Below are 22,181 nucleotides of genomic sequence, written 5' to 3' on the forward strand. Positions count from 1 at the left end.
CGTTTCGAGGTGGATATCGGGCACCTTGCGAAGGCCAGCAGAGAAATACTGCACCGGTGAGAGTCTATGCGTTGACGTCGGGAGAAGCTGAGACAGCTGGAGACGTGGTCACAGGTACCCTTATTACTTTACCATATAAAATTGTTGTTTTTTTTTATATAGGTGTCACCCACTCTTTTATATTGGCGGGGTATGTCAGAATAATTGGGGTAGAGACTCAGCTAGTAGATGTAGAACTGTCTGTGGGTACGCTGATGGGATCTATGGTTAGATGCAGGAGGGTACTTTGGAATTTTCCAGTAAGTATTTAGGAGAGAGTGCTGTTAGCCGATCTTGTGGTCCTAGATATGCAGGGGTTTGATGTGATACTGGGCATGGACTAGCTAGCTACTCATTATGCTAACATAGATTGCCACCAGAAAGAAGTAATTTTCAGACTCCCAAATGAGCAAGAATATAGATTCGTGGGTTCACGTGTACGTGCTTCACCACAGCTAGTGTCGGCTATTCAGGTGAGGAGGCTGCAATAGAGTAGTTGCCAAGGGTATGTCGCATACATAAAAGAATTATCAAAAGAAGAATTAAGATAAGCTGACATACCAGCAGTGAGGGAATTCTCAGATGTTTTTCCAGAAGAATTACCTAGTTTGCCACCTGATCATGAGATTGAGTTCACTATAGACTCATTGCCGGGATCTGCACCAGTATCTAAAGCACCGTACAGTATGGCTACAGTCGAGTTGAAAGAACTGAAAGATCAGCTATAGGAATTATTGGATAAGGGTTTTATCAGACCCAGTGTGTCGCCCTGGGGTACGCCAGTTCTATTCGTGAAAAAGAAGGATAGGACTATGAGACTGTGTATCGATTATAGAGAGATCAATAAACTGACAATCAAGAATAAATATCCTCTCCCTAGGATCGATGACTTGCTTGACCAGCTTCAGGGGACCCACATTTATTCTTAAATTGATCTGCGGTCAGGCTACCATCAGGTGAAAGTTAGAGCAGAAGATATTTCGAAGACCACATTTCGTACTAGATATGGGCATTACGAGTTTTTAGTAATGTCATTCGAGTTCATAAATGCACCAGCAGTATTTATGGATCTAATGAATCAGGTGTTCCATCAGTATTTGGACCAATTTTTGGTTGTATTTATTGATGATATACTGGTCTACTCGAGGAGTTTGGAGGGGCACGAGCATCATTTGAGGCTGGTGTTGCAGATACTAAGGGAAAGAAAATTATATGCAAAATTCAAGAAGTGTGAGTTTTAGGTAAAACGGGTTACTTTTCTCAATCATGTGATCTCTAAAGCAGGTGTATCAGTTGATCCAAGTAAAATAGAGGCAGTGATGAGTTGGGAAAGGCCATGAAATATTCAGGAAGTCAGGAGTTTTCTGGGATCGGCAGGTTATTACCGGTGCTTTGTGGATGGTTTCTCCAGGCTATCAGGTCCATTAACACGACTTACAAGGAAAAATGTAAAGTTTGATTGGACCGACGATTGTGAGCAGAGTTTTCAGGAGTTAAAGCGGCGGTTAGTTTCAACTCTAGTACTGGCTATCCCTTCAGGAGAGGATGGGTTTGCAATATACAGTGATGCCTCTTTGAAGGGTCTTGGATGTGTGTTGATGCAGCATGGCAGGGTCATTGCATATGCGTCCAAACAGCTTAAAGAATATGAAAAGAATTATCCTGTCCATGATTTGGAGTTAACTGCAGTAGTGTATGCTCTCAAGATTTGGAGGCATTATTTATATAGTGGGAAGTGCGAGATTTCTACGGATCATAAGAGTTTGAAATATTTCTTCACCTAGAAAGAGCTAAATATGAGACAAAGAAGGTGGTTAGAACTCATTAAAGATTATGATTGTACCATTAGTTACCATCCAAGGAAAGAAAATGTAGTGGTAGATGTTCTGAGCAGGAAATCAGGGAGACCCGTACTTGCAGTTATGGAGATTCAGCACTCAATTCTGATGAATTTGGAGAGACTCCGCATAGAATTGGTAGAGAAGAATCTTCATGCAGTTATTGCCATTCTAGTGGTGTAGCCTATGCTATACGAGAGGATTAAAGCAGCTCAAGGTGATGATACGGAGTTAGCAGAGGTGATGGCTAGAGTGCGGGATGGTCAGGGAGAGGAGTTCAGCATATCAGATGACGAAGCCCTGTGATTCCGTGTTAGGCTCTGTGTTCCTGCAGATACCGAGATTAGGAGAACTATATTAGAGGAGGCTCACACATCCTTATACACCGTACATCCAGGTAGCACTAAAATCTATTGGGATCTGAGGGAGTACTTTTGGTGGAGTGGAATGAAAATGGAGATAGCTAAGTTTGTACAACAGTGCTTGACGTTCCAGAAGGTTAAAGCTGAGCACCAGAAACCGACAGGTTAGTTGCAGCCATTTTTCATTCTAAAGTAAAAATGGGATCACATTTTGATGGATTTCGTTATAGGAATACTATCAGCGTGGCAGGGTTTGAATGCAATCTGGGTGGTTGTTGATTGTCTGATGAAGACCGCTCATTTCATTCTGATTAAAGTTAGTTACTCCATGGATAGATTAGCAGAGATATATGTTCGAGAGATAGTTCATGTCCATGGTATACCGGTATCCATAGTTTCAGACCGAGAACCTCAGTTCACCTCACGATTTTGGACTAGTTTTTAGGAGGCTATGGGTACACAGTTAGCATTCAACACTGCTTTCCATCCCCAGACAGATGAACAGACTGAAAGGACGATTCAGACATTAGAAGATATGCTTCATGCTTGCGTGCTGGATTTTGGGGGTAGTTGGACTCAGTTTCTACCGCTAGTTGAATTTGCTTATAATAACAACTACCAGGCTAGTATCGACATGGCTCCATACGAGGCATTGTATGGTAGGAGATGTCGTTCTCCTCTCTTCTAGGACGAGGTAGGCGAAAGGTGAGTTTTGGGTCCAGGGATAGTGCAGCAGGCTTGTGACAAAATCTGACTAATTAAAGAAAGAATCAATACGGCATAGAGTCGGCAGAAGAGCTACGCAGACACTCGCCGCCGAGAGTTAGAGTTTGATGTGGGAGATCGAGTATTTTTTAAAATAACTCCTCTAAAAGGAGTTATGAGGTTTGGAAAGAAGGGCAAGTTAAGCCCTAGGTATATTGGCCCTTTTGAGATACTAGAGAGAATAGGGTCAGTTGCCTATAGGCTAGCTTTGCTGCCAGCTTTGGCTAGAACTCATGACGTGTTTCATGTTGCTATGTGAAGGAAATACGTCACAGGCCCATCCCACATCATTAGTTATGTAGAAATAGAGCTTAAGGATTCACTGGCTTATGAAGAAATTTCAGTACAAATTTTAGACAGAAAGACACAAGAACTACGTACTAAAGAAATTCAGTTAGTGAAAGTTTTGTGGAAAAATCATGCTATAGAGGAAGCTTCTTAGGAACTCGAAGAACAGATCAGACAGAGATATCCACAGTTATTTCAAGAGGTATAGAAGTGATCAGGTAAAGTATAATAGTTAGATAAGTTTCTTTTGCAAGTACATGTATGGATTTAGTCAGTAAATAGTTTTAGTTTTTATATATGTAATCTCCTAGAACATAAAATGTAACCACGGTATTCCTCCACCATAAATGAGGGCAGGTAATAAAATAAGTAGACCCTTTTTCTTTACGAGATGATGGAGAGTATAGATGGAGATATAGATAGTAAATTTCGAGGACGAAATTTTATAAGGAGGGGAGAATGTAACGACCCGAAAAATAATGGTATTTAAATAATAAAGAGAGAGAGAAATGGAAACAGAAACAGAAGGCGGCAGCGTTTGTCGACGACATTGCACTTTGAAGATAATGACCAAAAAGATTTTTCCACAGGGCCTCATCGATGAACACAAGGAGTTCGTTGATGAGCCCATAAGGGGACCTCGTCGACGAAACCACGCCTCGTCGATAAGAAGATACCGAGAAGGGTTTTTGGGACAATCTGAAATTCATCGACGAGGAATAAAGTTTGTCGACGAAATTATTAAAGGACTCGTCAATGAGGTGACGTGTCTCATCGACGAATCCGGCTCTATAAATAGTGAAAACTCAGATTTTTCACCCAAAACTCACGTAGAAACCCTCTCCTCTCTCTCTCTCTCTCTCTCTCTCTCTCTCTCTCTCTCTCTCTCTCTCTCTCTCTACGTCCCTCTCTCCTTCTCTCTTCTTTTCTGAGTCCGTTTTACGCCAGATCGACGATCTGAAGCCACCACGACTCTCCTAACGAAGTTTTCTGCAAGTCTACTGTAGCTGATCGTTGGTGGAGTTGGTTTGGATTTCGTCCCAATCTCAGGGTAAGGCATTTTATTCTCTATTTGTCTTTCCCTCAGTTATAAGAAATATAATACACAAAGAAATACTGATGTTTTGTTATAAGGGATTTGATTTTCAGGGTGTTGAGTGGAGAACCCTGCAGGTATAGGGCTAGAGTACAGTAGGGACTTTTCAGAGATAAGGTAAAGGAAATATGCTATGCTAAGAATTTTTATAATATTATCAAATATTTTACACATATGTATATACCAGTTTATTACCCAGTTTTATAGAATACGAATTTTAAATGCTTGTGTGGTTTGAGTAGATATTTATGTGATGAAGAACCTATATAAGTTTTACAGTATATCATACTATACTGAATACACAAATATAGGCAGTATATTATAGTTTTACTCATATCAATATGTTATAGTTTTATACAGATCAGTATATCACAGATATTTATCCAGAATAATATATTACAGTTTTACTCAAATCAGTGTATATTACAGCTTTATACAGAACAGTATATACAGTATTTACAGTATGTCATGTTTCCTATTACCATAACATTCAGAGTATACAGACTGAATATATATAGACAGAGTATACAAACAGATATATAGAGATAGCACAAAATGCTACAGATACACAATATAGAGATTACAGAGTTTACAATACAGAAAGATAGCGTTATTGTAATTTTGGAAACATGATGAAAACAGTAAAAGAGTATATATATATATATATATATATATATATATATATATATATATAGTATCAAATCCCTGAGGAAGATTACAGATAGATACAGTACAGATAAAGAATACAGAGCACGGTACCATTGCAAGATACAGATAGAGTGCAACCACATATCTCAAATAGTATGTGGGTACCGTTGGTCGTGCTCAGAGAGTATGCAGCTCCCCAGTTCGCTGGGTGGAGGGGACCGATTTGACGAGGTAGCTGCCAGTCCTGAGCCTAAGAGTGGATATAGTTTGGTCGGGCTGAGGTATTGTAGAGTATAGTGACTTATCGGGAGGGCCAACCAGATTAAGTCCCACCTACGGGCCGTACAACCCTATCATGAGGGGTCAAATCGTGACATATAGAGTTCCAAGAATAAAGCACAGTTATGTATATGTATACAGTTTTACAATATATGATGAGTATAGTATGATATTGGCAGTATGAAAAGTAGAAAACACAGATGATACAGTTATATCTTAAATTGTGAAAAAGAAAGATACGCTTTACAAATTTACTATTGTATTATAGTTCAGTTGTTATTTAAACAGTATTCATAACTTAGTTGCTACACACTAGTAATAGCATATTTCCACTTACTGAGCGTCGACTCGCCCCATGACTTTAACATTTTTCAGGTGAGCCAGCTGGGCGAGCAAATCAGACTCACAGATAGAAAGCTTATTTGATTACCCTGGTTAGAGGGTAAGTCTATGCAGGATTTTGTATTTTTGGGACAGATATTTCTGGAGAGAGATGTATTATATATAGTTATGGTTTAGAAACATAGATACCTGGTATTGTATGATGTGAATGGATGTATGAATTATGTTTCCGCTGCATAGGTATGATTTTATAATCAAATTTACCCCGGTGCCTTCCGAGGCTTGAGTTTCATAGCAGAGGGTATCAGAGTAGTTCATATGTTTATATATATAAAAAAAAAAAAAAACCAAGTTAAAAGGAGGTCGTTACAGTAATTCACATGATCCATCCCAGCCGTAGATGATTCTCATTAGCCTCAGTTACACACTTGGTCCTCCAACTTTTAGCACGTAAGGAGAATTAGCTTCACGTCTGGACTTTTACGATATCACTCACTCAGAATTACGAATCGTCGGCTCTGATACCACTTTCTATGTAACGATCAAAAAATTTCTACCATTTTCTTTAAATCTCTGATAATAATAATAATAATAATAATAATAATAATAATAATAATAATAATAATAATAATAATAAAGTCAACCTGGACCCAAGGTGGAGTACCGGGGATACTCCTATTCATATTCACATTTTATCTATGTAGCGGAAAACATAACACACCTAAACTTTTTATACATTACCAGAGTGTTAGAGTCTCCAAAATATACATACATACTTCCCAAAAATCCATTAGAAATCCCCAACATAACCCCAGTCCCCAACAAAAACACATATACTGTAATCTTGAAGCTACAACTCTACTATCTCGGAGCTCGCTCCGCTTTGTTACCTGGATTACCTGAAATGTTTAAGATTCTTGGGGTGAGACATCTCTTAGTAAGACGGAATAAGTTAACACTAGTGTGTGGCAGATGAGTTTTACACAAATAACATAACTGTTAATTTAAAATGTAACTATGATAGCAGTTAAGTGTAAATACATTTCATAACTCACACTAGATGTAATGACCCCAAGAATATTTAGGTGTAGTGATCCAAAATAAAAATTAATTAATTAATTAATTAAATTTATAAAAAAGAAAAAATAATTATTTTTTATTTTTTATTTTCATTAATTAAATATTATAATATTATTGCTATTATTATTATTTTATATTTATATATATATAACATAAGTATTAGAAGCTTCAGGATTATATATTATAGAGAAGTAGTACACCCCCCCCCCCCCACTTCGTCTCCTCTGTCTCTCTCCCACTCTCCTCAATTTCTCGGCTGATATTCGTCCGATTGAAAATCAGAAAATATTGCTAGACTCCATTCTCCACCACTGACATTACTATCAGAGCGAATTTGTCGTAGGAGTGGCATAGGCATATCTCCTGGGGTAAGGTAAATTCTCACTCTTACATCAATTTTTCTTAAATCTTAAGCCGAATTGATGTTCGGACACCACCACGAGAATCTAGGGACGATTCTCTACAAGTCTAGCGGAGCGGATTTCTCATGGGGTCGTTGTAAGCATAACCCCCAAAATTAGGATAAGGAGGTTATTAAGGGACTAATTATTATTTAATTAATGTAGAATTGGAATGTTAGAATAATGTAGGTTATTGAATTCAAGGTTCAGGTGAGCGTCGCGGGTATAATTTCTGGATCCCTGCAGGCGTAGTTCGGGAAAATCAGGGTAAGTGGAGTATTTTATAATTTTAATGTTAATTTGGAGTATACGAAATCTAGGAAGTGATAAACGAAAGTTATTCTGGGAATTGAGTTGAATAAATTGGGATAAATGTGAATTTCAGGTTTTTGGGTGGCGAACGCCAAGGGATGTAGGAATTGGGTATTTTTAGCGAGATCTCAGTAAACCAGATAAGGGGAATAAATTAATACAGTTATTTTTTAGAATTACTAATTTAATTAATACGTGAAAATGAGAATATGCTATTTTGCCTGAAATTATTATGATATGAATATCACATAAAATTGCGTGGCATATGATTTATATTGAATTGTGGTGTTTTGGTATTTAAAATATAAAAGGTAATGAAAAGTGATAAATACTCATGAGTATTTTCTGAGAAATGTTGAAATATATGAAACATGGTATATACTATTATGAGATGATGGAATCTGCACAGAAAATGTGGAGAATATTTTTATTGAGAGAAATTAAAATATATTGATATAAGCATTGTTTTATTGAGAAACATTGAAATGAGGATATATAAATATATTGAAGAGTATTTCTCTGAAAATTGATGAAATATGCAGTATAGAAACATGTCACTTGGAAATGTTGAATAATGTCAAATGAGATATATATATATATATATATATATATATATATATATATATATATATATATATTATTATGAAATGAATTTTGAAGTGTGAATATTAAAAATGGGAATATTGCAATGTAAATTCTGCAATTTAAATATTGAAATGTGGAAATTGAAATGTGAACATTGTAAAGTGCAAAAGCTACAATGGGATCATTAAATACTGGGAAATGCGAACATTGCAAAGTGCGAAAGCTGTAATGAGATCATTGAAATATGATTGATAAAATGTCAATACTGCATAATGATTACGGGCATGTGTTAATGATAACCCTGAGGGATGAATATGGAAACCCTAATGATGGGTTGTGATATTGAGCACGGTACCATTGCTAGTGGTGTTAGTGCAACCACACGGACTCGTGGAGCGTGTGGCGTGACAATCGACTGAACTGTTTAATAGAGTTGTTGTACCTCCTGAGTCTAGATCAAGGCTATAAGTTAGTCAGTCGTACTACAGATATAGGATATATGATATGATATTTTGATTTAACCAGGTCGGCTAACCGTGGTTAGATCCTGCCTTCGGGCCGCACAACCCTAACCATGGGGGGAAGCATGGCGTAGCGAATATCCTCAAGGCAGCCATGAGTTACAGACATGGGTATATTGGTTACCAAGCACACTCATGAGCTAGATAAAAGTGGAAAGGAAATGAAAATAGAAATGAAATGAAAATGGGAATGAGAAAGAAAATGTGAAATGAAATTGTGTGAGTTAACAGTATAAATAATTAAAGTGAAGTAAAACTCACCGCCTGAGGGCATACTGAGTAAGGTGAGTGTCATGTAAGTATCAGTTGTGGTCAAACCCGAGTTATTCGGGTAAGAATACAAACAATATCAGGGCAAAGGGAAGCTACTTGTATGGGCGGGTAAGCTTCCCTATTCTCAGGAACTTCGCTAGTAAACATGAGTTTTGTACGAATGATTTTGGAAACGAAATTAAAAACTTTTGAAAGCTTGTGTTGTATATCTATATGTCTGTATATATGGAATGGTATATTTTCTTAGAAGATACAATCACTGATATGTTTATACATTATTATATAATGAAACTCATACTACCACAGACTGTAAATAATTTATTTCATCTTACTAAAATGTGTCTCACTCAAATTATCTAAACTTTTTAGGGAATAGAGATAGGTCAGGTAATAGAGCTCTGAGACAATAGGGAGCTGAGACCCTGATTTACAGGGTGAGTTTTTTGACTAAGGAGGTGTAATTCCCCTAGGGTTGTGTTGTTTTTGGGTATGATAGAATGAGTGTATGTGTTTATTGATACTCTAGATATTGTATTTCGGATGGTATGTACATTATGTCTTCCGTTGTTAGGTTGTGTATGTGAAATGTCTGTTTACCCAGTACCCAATGCAGGTCAGGTTATGTGTATGGTATCAGAGTTGTTGATATGGCCGATATATGATTGTTTAATATTGTTTTTTTAAAAAAAAAAATTGGTACAAAAATCAGAGCGTCATAGTTTGATATTAGAGCCTAGCTTGCTAGGTTTTGCAGACTTTAGTAAACAACGGAATACAATACCATAGTATAGGAATGGATTTTGAGGAAAATAAGAGATGGGTAGATTGAAATGTCAGTTAGTCATTGTGAAGGATGAGGTAAGAATTTAGGGTTCTATCTTGTGGCCTAGAGACAAGAGTACCGGGGTTGTTTATGTTTTTTTTCCTAGGGTGACAATTTCAAGAAAATCATGGATACTATCGCTGGGTCTTGTTTCTGAGTGATAGGACTGAATCTTAAATGAGGATTGAGGATGTGGAGATAAATGGTCGTATGAGAGTAATTTATGAGTTGTAGTAGTGTATTGGTGGTGTGATAGTAATTGTATGCTGAGACTAGTTGTTCCCTTTGCATGATGGATATGGGGAACAATAACACTAGTGCGGGATGTGATGGAGCAGGAACTTCCAGTATAGGTGGCAAAAACCCTGCCGCAGTATTACGTAGCATCACCCAATAGGTGATGGCTAAGATGGTTAGAAGCTCAGGGGAGCGGAGCTGCACGATCAAGTAGTTCACGCATATGCGACCCACATTTTTTGTTGGAGGAGCAAACCCACTAGTAGCAGAGAACTGGGTCTAGGACATAAAGGACTTACTGGCAGTCCTCTCGTGTACAGACGAGCAAAGGGTGTTATTTGTCACATTTAAATTGACTTGGGAAGCAAAGCGTTGGTGGAGGTCGGTGAGACTACTAGAGGAGCAGAGGCCTGACCCTATAGCGATGATATGGAGTCACTTCAGGGAGATTTTCTTCGAGCGGTAATTTCCCGCTACTGTCAGGAGTGCGAAGGTATCAGAGTTTTTGCATCTGACATAGGGGTCTTTGACAATGCAATAGTATGCAACGAGATTCATTGAGTTGTCTTGATTCTCCCCATATCTAGTGCCAGATGGGGAGAGAAAGGCAAGAAGGTTTGAGGAGGGCTTGGGGCAGAACCTGTATGAGCAGGTGGTAGGCTTCCGGGCTCAAACCTTCTTAAAGATAGTAGATAGAGCTATAGTAATTGAGAGTAGCCTACAAAGAAGCGCAGCAGCATAGAGTTAGGGAAAGAGGCCCATGCCTCCCGATTTTAGGTAAGGTCCAGTCAAGGGCCATGGAGGAGATATGATAGCAGAGGGGGGATGACGACATGAAGGAGGAGAACGAGTAGTATAAGGTAGAAATATGCCCCCTCCTTATCCCAAATGCTACAAGAGACACCCAGGAGAGTGTCGAGTGAGGGAGCCTGTCTATTATCGGTGCTATCAGCCTCGACATATCGCGAGAAACTGTCAAACACTGCCAGCGATAGTGGTTGTTCCTTGACCATATAAAAGAGGCTATCAGGCATCTCAAGGTGGACAGTAGAGGAATACTGCCCCGGCGCGAGTTTATGCACTAACGTCGGGAGATGCTAAGGCGGCAGGAGATGTGGTGACAAATACTATTTCAATACTGTCATTTAAAGCTACTGTCTTGTTTGATTCAAAGGCGACTCATTCTTTTACCGCCCGAGAATATGTCATTTTATGTGAGTTTGAACCTCAGCAGTTAGATATTAGTTTATCTATTGCTACGCCAACTAGGGCTGTAGGGATATATAGAAAGGTACTCAGGGACTGTCCAGTGGGTATTCAGGGGAGGTCTTTTTCAGCTAATCTGGTGGTTTTAGATATACATGGATTTGAGGCAATCTTGGGGATGGATTGGCTAGCTATCCACTATGCCAACATTGATTGCCATCAGAGAGAGATAGTGTTCAGACCCTCCAAAGGGGCAGGAGTACGGATTCGTGGGATCATATGTGCACACCCCACCTCAGTTACTATCCTCTATCTAGGCACGTAGATTTCTATTAGAAGACTATCAAGGATATTTAGCCTATGTAAAGGTGGTATCATAAGGAGAGTTGAGGATAGATGATATCCCGATAGTAAGGGATTTTCGTGATGTGTTTTTCGAGGATTTTTCGGGACTACCTCCTAATCATTAGGTAGAGTTTGTTATTGATCTAGTTCCAGGGATAGCACTGATTTCGAAGGCGCCATACAAAATGGCACTAGTAGAGCTAAAAGAATTGAAAGAATAGTTGCAAGAACTGTTAGATAAGGGAGTTTATTCAGCCCAATGTGTCGCCCTGGGGAGCACTGGTTTTATTTGTAAATAAGAAGGATGGGTCGATGAGGTTGTGCATTGACTACATAGAAATAAATAAAATAACTATAAAAAATAAATACCTGCTCCCTCGTATCGATGACTTGTTTGATTAGTTACAGGGGACACAGATCTTTTCAAAGATAAAGTTATGCTCCGGGTACCATCAGGTGAAAGTCAGGGCGAAAGATGTTTCGAAGACGGCATTTAGAACACAGTGTGGCCACTATGAATTTCTGGTTATACTATTTGGTTTGACAAATGCTCCTGCAGTATTTATCGATTTGATGAACAAGGTCTTTCACCAGTATTTGGATCAATTTGTGGTAGTATTTATTAATGATATACCGGTGTATTCGAAGAGCCTAATGGAGCATGAGGAACATCTGAGGATAGTACTTCAGATGCTGAGAGAAAAGAAGTTGTATGTGAAGCTCAAGAAGTGCGAGTTTTGTCTAGAACAAGTTACCTTCCTTGGACACGTTATATCCAGGGGTGGTATTTCTATTGATCTGAGTAAAATTGAGGTGTTAGTAGACTGGGTATGACTGAAGAATGTGCACGAGATTAGGAGTTTCCTGGGATTGGCTGGGTACTATCACAGGTTTGTAGAAGGCTTCTCTAAATTTTCAGGCCCATTGACCAGATTGACCAGGAAAGGAGTGAAGTTTGAGTGGTTTGACGAATGTGAACAGAACTTCCAGGAGTTGAAGCAACGACTCATCACTGCACCTGTGTTGACGATTCCTTCAAGAGAAAAGGGATTCGTAATTTATAGTGATGCGTCCCGCAAAGGGCTCGGATGCGTGTTGATGCAGCGGGGGAGAGTGATAGCCTATGCTTTACGACAGCTGAAAGAATATGAAAAGAACTACCCTACCCATGATTTGGAGTTAGTGGCAGTGGTCTATGCATTCAAGATTTGGAGACACTATCTTTATGGGGGTAGGTGTGAGATTTTCACTAACCATAAGAGTTTAAAATAATTTTTCACGCAGGAGTTAAATATAAGGTAGAGGAGATGGCTAGAAATGATAAAGGATTACAACTGCACTATCAGCTACCACCTAGGAAAGGCTAATATGGTCGTTGATGCTTTGAGCCAGAAATCAATGGATTCATCTGTATCTACAATGGAGATTCAGCATCTGATCTAGATGAATCTAGAGACGCTCGGTGTGGAGCTAGTAGAGGGCGATCATCAGGCATTTATTGCTAACGTGATTTTGTAGCACACTCTACAAGAGAGAATTAAAGCAGTTCATAGGAATGATGCAAAACTAGTAGAGCTTATAAAGAAGGTACAGGATGGTCAAAAGACAAAGTTCAGCTTCTTAGATGATGGAGCCTTGAGGTTCCATACCAGTTTGTGCATTCCTGCCAACCCTAAGATCAAGAGGGTTATTTTGGAGGAAGCACATCGGTCCCTGTATATTGTACATCCGGGTAGCACTAAAATGTATAGGAATCTTCGAGAATCTTTCTAGTGGAGCAACATGAAGAGGGAGATAGTCCAGTATGTGGATCAGTGTTTGATATGCCAGCAGGTGAAAACTGAGCATCAGAGACCAGTGGGATTGATGTAACCACTTCACATTCTTGAGTGGAAGTAGGAGGGCATAGCGATGGATTTCATCACAGGATTACCACCGGCATTACATGGACAGAACGCTATTTAGGTAGTTATGGATCGATTGACGAAGACTGTCCACTTTTTTTCGACCAGAGTTGACCACTCAATGGACAGATTGGTTGAGTTATACATCGAATATAGTTAGACTCCATGGCGTCCTAGTTTCCATAGTTTCATATAGAGACCCACGGTTCACATCTCGTTTTTGGAGAGTTTGCAAGGGGTCATGGATTCTCAGTTGTCATTCAGCACAACTTTTCATTCTCAAACAAATGGGCAAACGGAGAGGATGATATAGATTCTGGAGGATATGCTGCGAACATGTGTGCTAGACTTTGGAGGTCGGTAGATGCAGTAGTTGCCACTGGTCAACTTTGCATATAACAACAGCTACCAGACCAACATTGGGATGGCACCGTATTAGGCATTATATGGCAGGAGGTGTCGATACCCGTTATATTGGGAGGATATTGGGGAAAGATAGATTTTGGGGCAGAGCTGATACAACATACTCAGGATAAAGTCAGACTCATCAAAGACAGGATCAGAACAGCACAGTTTCGGTAGAAAAGTTATGCAGATACTTGTCGACGAAAGTTAGAGTTTGACGCAAGAGATCACGTATTTATGAAGGTGGCATCATTGAAGGGAGTTATGAGGTTCGGGAGGAAAGGTAAGTTGAGCCCTGGGTATATTAGACCATTCGAGATTCTTGATAGAGTAGGTCCAATTGCCTACAGGTTGGCATTACCACCGGTCTTATATAGGATCCATGACGTATTTCATGTTTCTATGCTAAGGAAATATGTCCCAAAGCCCTCCCATGTGATCAGCTACGAAGCACTGGAGCTGGGTGATACCTCGACTTATGAAGAGGTGTCAGTGTAGATTTTATACTAAAAGGAACAATAGTTACAAATAAAGAAGATTCCACCAGTAAAAGTTTTATGGCGCAATCATGTCATGGAGGAAGCTTCCTGAGAATTAGAGGATCAGATGCGCCAGAGATATCCATATTTATTCAATGGAGTTCAGAACTGAGCTAATTAGAGAAAAGGTGAATAATGATATATGTATTTTGATTTGTATGGTATAGTGTAGGATAGATAAAGTTTTTTGTTTTGAGATAAGAATGGTTATGGGAGAATTTTGTTTGATTGTTGTAATCTCTCAAGACCCTCCCTTGTAACCACGATGTTCCTCCTCCGCAAGTGAGGGTTGTTAATATATTTGGGATGAGGTTGTTATGTGGGTGGTCATCGGCTCTTCCTAGAGCCAAATAAACATTATCTAAGACTGTAACAAAAGTAGGATTATATTTAACAAATTTTGAGGACGAAATTTTTATAAGGAGAGGAGAATGTAATGACCCCAAGAGTATTTAGGTGTAGTGATCCTAAAAAATTAATTAATTAATTAATTAAATTTTAAAAAAGAAAACAAAATTAATTTTTATTTTATTTTTATTAATTAAATAAATTAATAAATATTATAATATTATTACTATTATTATTATTATTTCATATATATATATATAAATATAACATAAGTATTACCTAAAACTTCAAAGAAGCTTAAGGATTATATAGTACAGAGAAGCAATATGCCCCCCCCCCACCACTTCGTCTCCTCCGTCTCTCTCTCCCACTCTTCTCAATATTTCGGCTGATATTCACCCAATCGAAAATCAGAAAATATCGTTGGACTCCATTCTACGCCACCGACATTTCTACTAGAGCGGATTTGTCGAAGGAGCGGCGTAGGCATATCCCTTAGGGTAAGGTAAATTCTCACTCTCACCTCAATTTTTCTTAAATCTTAAGTCGAATTGACGATCGAACACCACCACAAGAATCTAGGGATGATTCTTTACTAGTCTAGCGGAGCGAATTTCTCGTGCAATTGTCGTTGGCATAACCCCAAAATTAGGATAAGGTGGTTATTAAAGGATTAATTATTATTTAATTAATGTAGATTTGGAATATTAGAATATTGGGCATTCAGAGGTTGAACTTGGGTTATTGAATTCAGAGTTCGGGTGAGCGCCGCAGGCATAATTTCGGTCCTTACAAGCATAGTTCAGGAAAACCATGGTAAGTGAAGTATTTTAGAATTTTAATGTTAATTTGGAGTATACGAAATCTAGGAAGTGATAAACGGAAGTTATTCTGGGAATTGAGTTAAATAATTGTGGATAAATGTGAATTTTAGGTTTTTGGGCAGCGAACACCGAGGAGCATAGGAATTGGGTATTTTTAGTGAGATCTCAATAAGCCAGGTAAAGGGAATAAATTATTACAGTTATTTTTTAGAATTAATGATTTAGTTAATACGTGAAAATGAGAATATGTTATTTTGCCCGAAATTATTATGATATGAATATCAGATAAAATTGTGTGGCATATGACTTATATTGAATTGTGGTGTTTTGGTATTTGAAATATAAGAGGTAATGAAAAGTGATAAATACTAATGAGTATTTTCTGAGAAATGCTGAAATATGTGAAACATGATATATACTATTATGAGATGATGGAATGTGTACTAAAAATGTAGAGAATATTTTTATTTAGATGAATTAAAATATACTGATATGAGAATTGTTCTATTGAGAAACGTTGAAACGAGGATATATAAAAATATTGAGGAGTATTTTTCCGAAAAATGACGAAATATGCAGTATAGAAATGTGTCACTAGGAAATGTTGAATAATGTGAAATGGGATATATATGTATTATTATGAAATAAATTTTGAAGTGTGAATATCAAAAATGGGAATATGACAATGCAAATTCTGCAATATAAGTATTGAAATGTGGAAATTGAAATGTGAACATTGTAAAGTACGAAAGCTGCAATGGGATCATTAAATACTGGAAAATGTGAACATTGCAAAGTGCGTAAGCTGCAATGGGATCATTGAAATATGATTGATAAAATGTCAATACTGCATAATGATTACGGGCATGTGTTAATGATAATCCTGAGGGATGGATATGGAAACCCTAATGATGGGTTGTGATATTGAGCACGGTACCGTTGCTAGTAGTGTTAGTGCAACCACAAAGACTCGTGGAGCGTGCGGTGTGACAGTTGACTGAACTGTTTAGTAGAGTTGTTGTGCCTCCTGAGTCTGGATCAGGGCTATAAGTCAGTCAGTCGTACTACAGATACGGGATATATGATATGATATTTTGATTTAACTAAGTCGGCCAACCGTGGTTAGATCCTACCTTTCGGGCCACACAACCTAATCATGGGGGGAAGCATGGAGTAGCGAATATCCTCAAGGCAGCCATGAGTTACAGACATGGGTATATTGGTTACCAAGCACACTTATGAGCTAGATAAAAGTGGAAAGGAAATGAAAATGGAAATGAAATGAAAATGGGAATGAGAATGAAAATGTGAAATGAAATTGTGTGAGTTAACATTATAAATAATTAAAGCGAAGTAAAACTAACCTCCTGAGGGCTTACTGAGTAAGGTGAGTGCCCTGATAAGTATCAGTTGTGGCCAAACCCGAGTTATTCGGGTAAGAATACAAACGATATCGGAGCAGAGGGAAGCTGCTTGTATGGGCGGGTAAGCTTCCCTATTCTCAGGAACTTCGCTGGTAAACAGGAGTTTTGTACAAATGATTTTGGAAACAAAATTAAAAGCTTGTGTTGTATATATATATATGTCTGTATATATGGATTGGTATATTTTCTTAGAAGATACAATCACTGATATGTTTATACATTATGATATAATGAAACACATATTGTCACACACTATAAATAATTTATTCCGTATTACTAAGATGTGTCTCACCCAAATTATCTAAACTTTTCAGGGAATAGAGATATGTTAGGTGATAAAGCTCCGAGACAGTAGGGAGCTGAGACCCTGATTTACAGGGTGAGTTTTTGGACTGGGGAGGTGTAATTTTCCTAGGGTTGTGTTGTTTTTAGGTATGATAGAATGGGTGTATGTGTTTATTGATACTCTAGATATTGTATTTTGGATGATATGTACATTATGTCTTCCACTGTTAGGTTGTGTATGTGAAATGTCTGTTTACCCAGTACCCAATGCGAGTCAGGTTGTGTATGATATCAGAGTTATTGACGTGGCCGATATATGATTTTTTTTTTTTTTTTTTTAAAGTTGGTACGAAAATCAGAGCATCACACCTATACCATTTATAATACACGTTTTCTATTTGAACGTACTTCTAACTGTAATTCATAGTTTCTGTTTTTGTAAATCTACATATATGTATATAACTACGAAAATTTCCCTAGATGGATAATTGTGATCATAAATTAACTCCTCATGATCGGGTTGTGCAGCCCGTCGACTGGACTTAACCATGGCTAGCCTACTAGGTTAAGTCAAACTATAACTCGTCTGTAGTACAATTGGACTGTTCAATCTAGTCTGGACTGCTAGGGAGCTCCTCTACTCTTCACTGAGGCACAATTGATAGCCATTTCCACACTCTATCTGAGATATGTGGTTACACTATCTATACTGTATTTGCTACAGCACTGTGCTCTGTGTTCTATTGTGGTTCATCAGGGTTCTGATACTATATAATACTATTTCTATATATTACTGTTTTACCATGATTCTATAATAACTGTAATACCATGATTCTGTAATAACTGTAATACCTTGATTTTGTAATAACATTAATATCATGGTTCTGTAAAAGCTTTAATATCATGGTTTTGTAAAAGTTTTAATATCATGGTTCTGTAAAATTTTGTATCAAATTTCTATACTAAAACTGGTGTTTCTTATGCCACAAAATTTGACTAATGCTCATAATACTATATTCTGTATGGGAAAACTGTATTTTCTACTACATGAAAATAATATATCATCTATACGATTTTTCAAGCAACCCAAATTTCTGAATTATCCCAAATATGCATATCATTTGAAAAAAAAATCATAATTTTTCATGCCCATAATTTCATATCCTGTAATATCCAGAAAATCTTATATTGATATTTCATAATCTTATACTATACTTTGACTAGAAAAATTTCTAAAACTAACCGGTATAACTTATTCCCCTTACCTGTTTACTGAGAGTGTGCCTGCAAGTATCCTAGACCGACGCCCGCGGCGTTCCCACAACCCCTGTATTCACAAACCCTGCCTTAATCAGTTCAATTCCAGAATAATAATCATATTCACATCTCCTAGGCCCACACATTCCAAAACTAGTTAAACTATAAAACAACTAATAATTCATCACCCTCACCTCAGCCTTGGAGTGGTGTCTGGAAACCCCAAAACGTAAAACTGCTCCGATTAACTTGTTAAGGGTCGCTCCTAGGACCCCGTGATGATATCTGATCGTCAAATCGGCCTGAAATCGGAGAGAAATCGAAGAGAGAAGGGAGAGGGTTCCGTAGGTTTTAGAGAGAGAGAGAGAGAGAGATTTTAATTTTTTTAATTACATGAAATGGGCTTGCAAGATCTATTTTATTAAGCACTGCCAGACGAAACCGTCAACGGTTTCCCAAATCGTCGACGGTTTGGGATTTTAACGCTTTCGTTTTTCACTGTTTTACCGTTACTAGGCCGCGGTTACACAAAATCGTCGACCATTTTCTGACCTCCCACCACAACGTCGAGGATTTGGTCTACACCAAATCATCTTCCATATTTTCTTTGTTTTTCTTATTATTTAAATTTTTCGAGTTTCTGCATTCTCCCCTCCTTAAAAAAATTTTGTCCTCAAAATTTGCTATCTATCACTAGTACCAGCCTTAATGAAAAACACCGAAATTTTATTAGTTACCCTCACTTATGGCGGAGGAATATCGTGGTTACAAACGAGGTATCTGGGATATTACAATCATTCACATAAAAAGAAAACTCTCCCAAAACCATTCATAACCAAAACCAAAAACACTAACTATTCTACATTGTACAAATCAATAAACATACATTGTCATTTACTTTTACTCTTACTAACTCAACTCTGGGCTCCACTAAACAGGTATGGATATTTCAGACGCATCTTATCCTCCAACTCCTATGAAGCCTCTTCTTCTACATGGTTGCGCCAGAACACTTTTACTAGTGGGATCCTTTTAGTGCGTTGCTCCTATTCCTTTCGATCCAGAATCTGCACTAGCACTTCTTCATATGACAAAGTATCTTTAAGCTCCATGCTTCATAACTGATCACATGTGAGGGATCTATGATGTACTTCCTCAACAATGATATATGGAATACATCATGGATCTTAGATAGCATCGGGGGTAATGCTAACCTCTAGGTGACTAGACCCACTCTTTCTAATATCTCAAATGGTCCAATAAACCTAAGGCTCAGCTTACCCTTTTTCCCAAATCTCATAACTCCTTTCATCGGTGCAACTTTCAAGAATACATGATCCCCCGCACTAAACTCCAGCCCTAGTTGATGGGTGTCTGCATAACTTTTATGTCAACTCTAAGTTGTTCTGATTCTATCTCTGATGAGCTTGATATTTTCTGATGTCTGCTGAACAATCTCTGGCCCCAACACCTACCTTTCACCAATTTCATCCCAATATAGTGGATACCGACACCTCCGACCATACAATGCCTCATATGGCCCCATCCCATTACTGGTCTGATAGCTATTATTATAAGAAAATTCAACCATTAGTAAATACTGGATCCAACTACCCCCAAAGTCTAGTACGTAGGCCCACAACATATCCTCCAGTATCTCTATGGTCCTCTCTGTCTGTCCATCTGTCTGAGGATGAAATGTTGTGCTAAACATCAACTGAGAACCCATGGCCCTTTGCAAACTCTTCCAAAAATGAGATGTGAACCTTAGGTCTTGATTTGATACTATGGACACTAGCACCCCATGCAATCTAACTATCTCATGTATGTACAACTCTACTAATCTACTCATGGAGTAGTTAACTCTAATTGGAAGGAAATAAGCAGCCTTCGTAAATCGGTCAACGACTACCCAGATGACATCCTGTCCATGCAATGCCGGTGGTAACCCTGTGACAAAGTCCATCGAAATGTGTTCCCACTTCCATTTGGGAATGTGGAGTGGCTGCAACATTCCCACCGATCTTTGATGCTCAGCTTTCACCTACTGGCATGTCAAACACTGCTCTACAAATTCATCGATTTCTTTCTTCATATTACTCCACCAAAAAGACTCCCGAAGATCCCTGTACATCTTAGTACTTGCAAGGTGCATTGTATAAAGGGAACGATGCGCTTCCTCCAAAATAATTCTCTTGATCTCAATATCAGCAGATACGCAAAGTCTGGTACGGAATCTCAAAGCTCCATCCTCAGAGATATTAAACTCTGCTCCCTGACTATTCTGCACTTTATCCATAATCTTTAATAATTCCGCATCTTTCATTTGGGCAGCTTTAATTCTTTCATGTAAAGTGGGCTGAAGTACCAAATTAGCAATGAGGGCCTAGCGATTTCCCTCTACCAACTCAACACCAAGCCTTTCTAAATCCATCTGGATCAGATGCTGAGTCACCATTGTTGATACTGATGAACCCACTAATTTCCTACTCAAAGCATCAGCTACCACATTAGCTTTTCATGGGTGGTAACTGAGGGTGCAGTCATAATCTTTAATCAGCTCTAGTCACCTTCTCTGTCTCATGTTTAATTCTTTCTGTATGAAGAAATACTTCAAACTCTTGTGATTTATGAAAATCTCACACCTACCCCCATACAAATAATGTCTCCAAATTTTTAAGGCATAAACCACCGCTGCTAACTCCAGATCATAGGTAGGGTAATTGTTAGCATTGGTGTATTCCCAAGAGAAGGGGTGAATTGGAATTTCAAAATTTTTCCTAGGTTTGACCTAAATAGCAGTAGTACATTCACAACCTAGGGTTTGTCTATGTAGTTCCAAATGCGCAGATAAATATAACGTGCGGAAATTAAAATCATACGCAGCATTCGCCAACTATAACATACATGTGCAGGAATGCAAATTGCAGAAAGATAAACACTGCACATAAGATATGTTATCGGAGTTCAGCCAACTGTGCCTACGTCCTCGCCTCTAGCTCGTAAGCCCAAGGATTCCACTAATGCTCACTTAACGGGTGGAGCGGCACCTAATACAACCAGGTCATTTAGCACAGGGCTGACCTCAACCTTTACAAATTCTCCTTGCGGGGCAGAGAATGCCCTAGGTCAAATTCATAAGGCTGACCCCAACCTTTACACAATCCTTACCGAGCTAGATCAAACCCCCTCAAGCCATGCCTGGAAATACAACAGTATTCTTCACAACATGACTAGTATAGTGATTATGCTTCTTAAGTAAAACAGATATGTATCCCAATACACACAATATGCTCAATCAATCACACATCAACAATATAGGTAAATGTAAGCTCAGTGATGTGTATTTTTGTGCAAGCCACAATCAAAAGGATATGATCGCTAATATGCTCAAGAGCGTTCTAATCAAACTATTTCTATGAAACAGGATATATCAAATCTCAATAATAATCAGGCTTTCAAAGATGCTGCAAATATTCAGAACAACTCAAAATATTTTCTTTAATATAATATGCTCAAGAGTTGTTTGAAAGAATAATATAGCTTGTAGAAAAATGTTTTTGCACAAAAAAATCAAGCTATAGGATTCTTTGCAATGACAATGCAAAGATCCTTAAGCTAATGAATTTTTCCCAATACTAGATGTATCAAATAAAAATATGTGGGAAAACTCTTACTTGACTCCCCAAAAATAATATCAAACAATCAACTAAACAAATGGGAGTATTAGCATTATCTAATGAACACAAGGACAA

At 38.1% G+C, this 22,181-nt stretch overlaps 1 protein-coding gene across 2 annotated transcripts in view; it reads right to left on the reverse strand.

The window, feature by feature from the left end:
• Positions 1–6,303: 6,303 nt before the first annotated feature.
• LOC131146856 (uncharacterized) overlaps positions 6,304–22,181 on the reverse strand; it is a 102,372-nt gene continuing 86,494 nt past the window's right edge. For both annotated transcript variants that reach the window (XR_009134480.1, XM_058096665.1), the window contains one exon: positions 6,304–6,556. The gene's annotated coding sequence lies outside the window, so the exon portion shown is untranslated. The remainder of the gene's footprint in view (positions 6,557–22,181) is intronic.

The sequence above is a fragment of the Malania oleifera genome, chromosome 13 (genome assembly GCF_029873635.1).
Source record: "Malania oleifera isolate guangnan ecotype guangnan chromosome 13, ASM2987363v1, whole genome shotgun sequence".
NCBI lineage: Eukaryota > Viridiplantae > Streptophyta > Magnoliopsida > Santalales > Ximeniaceae > Malania > Malania oleifera.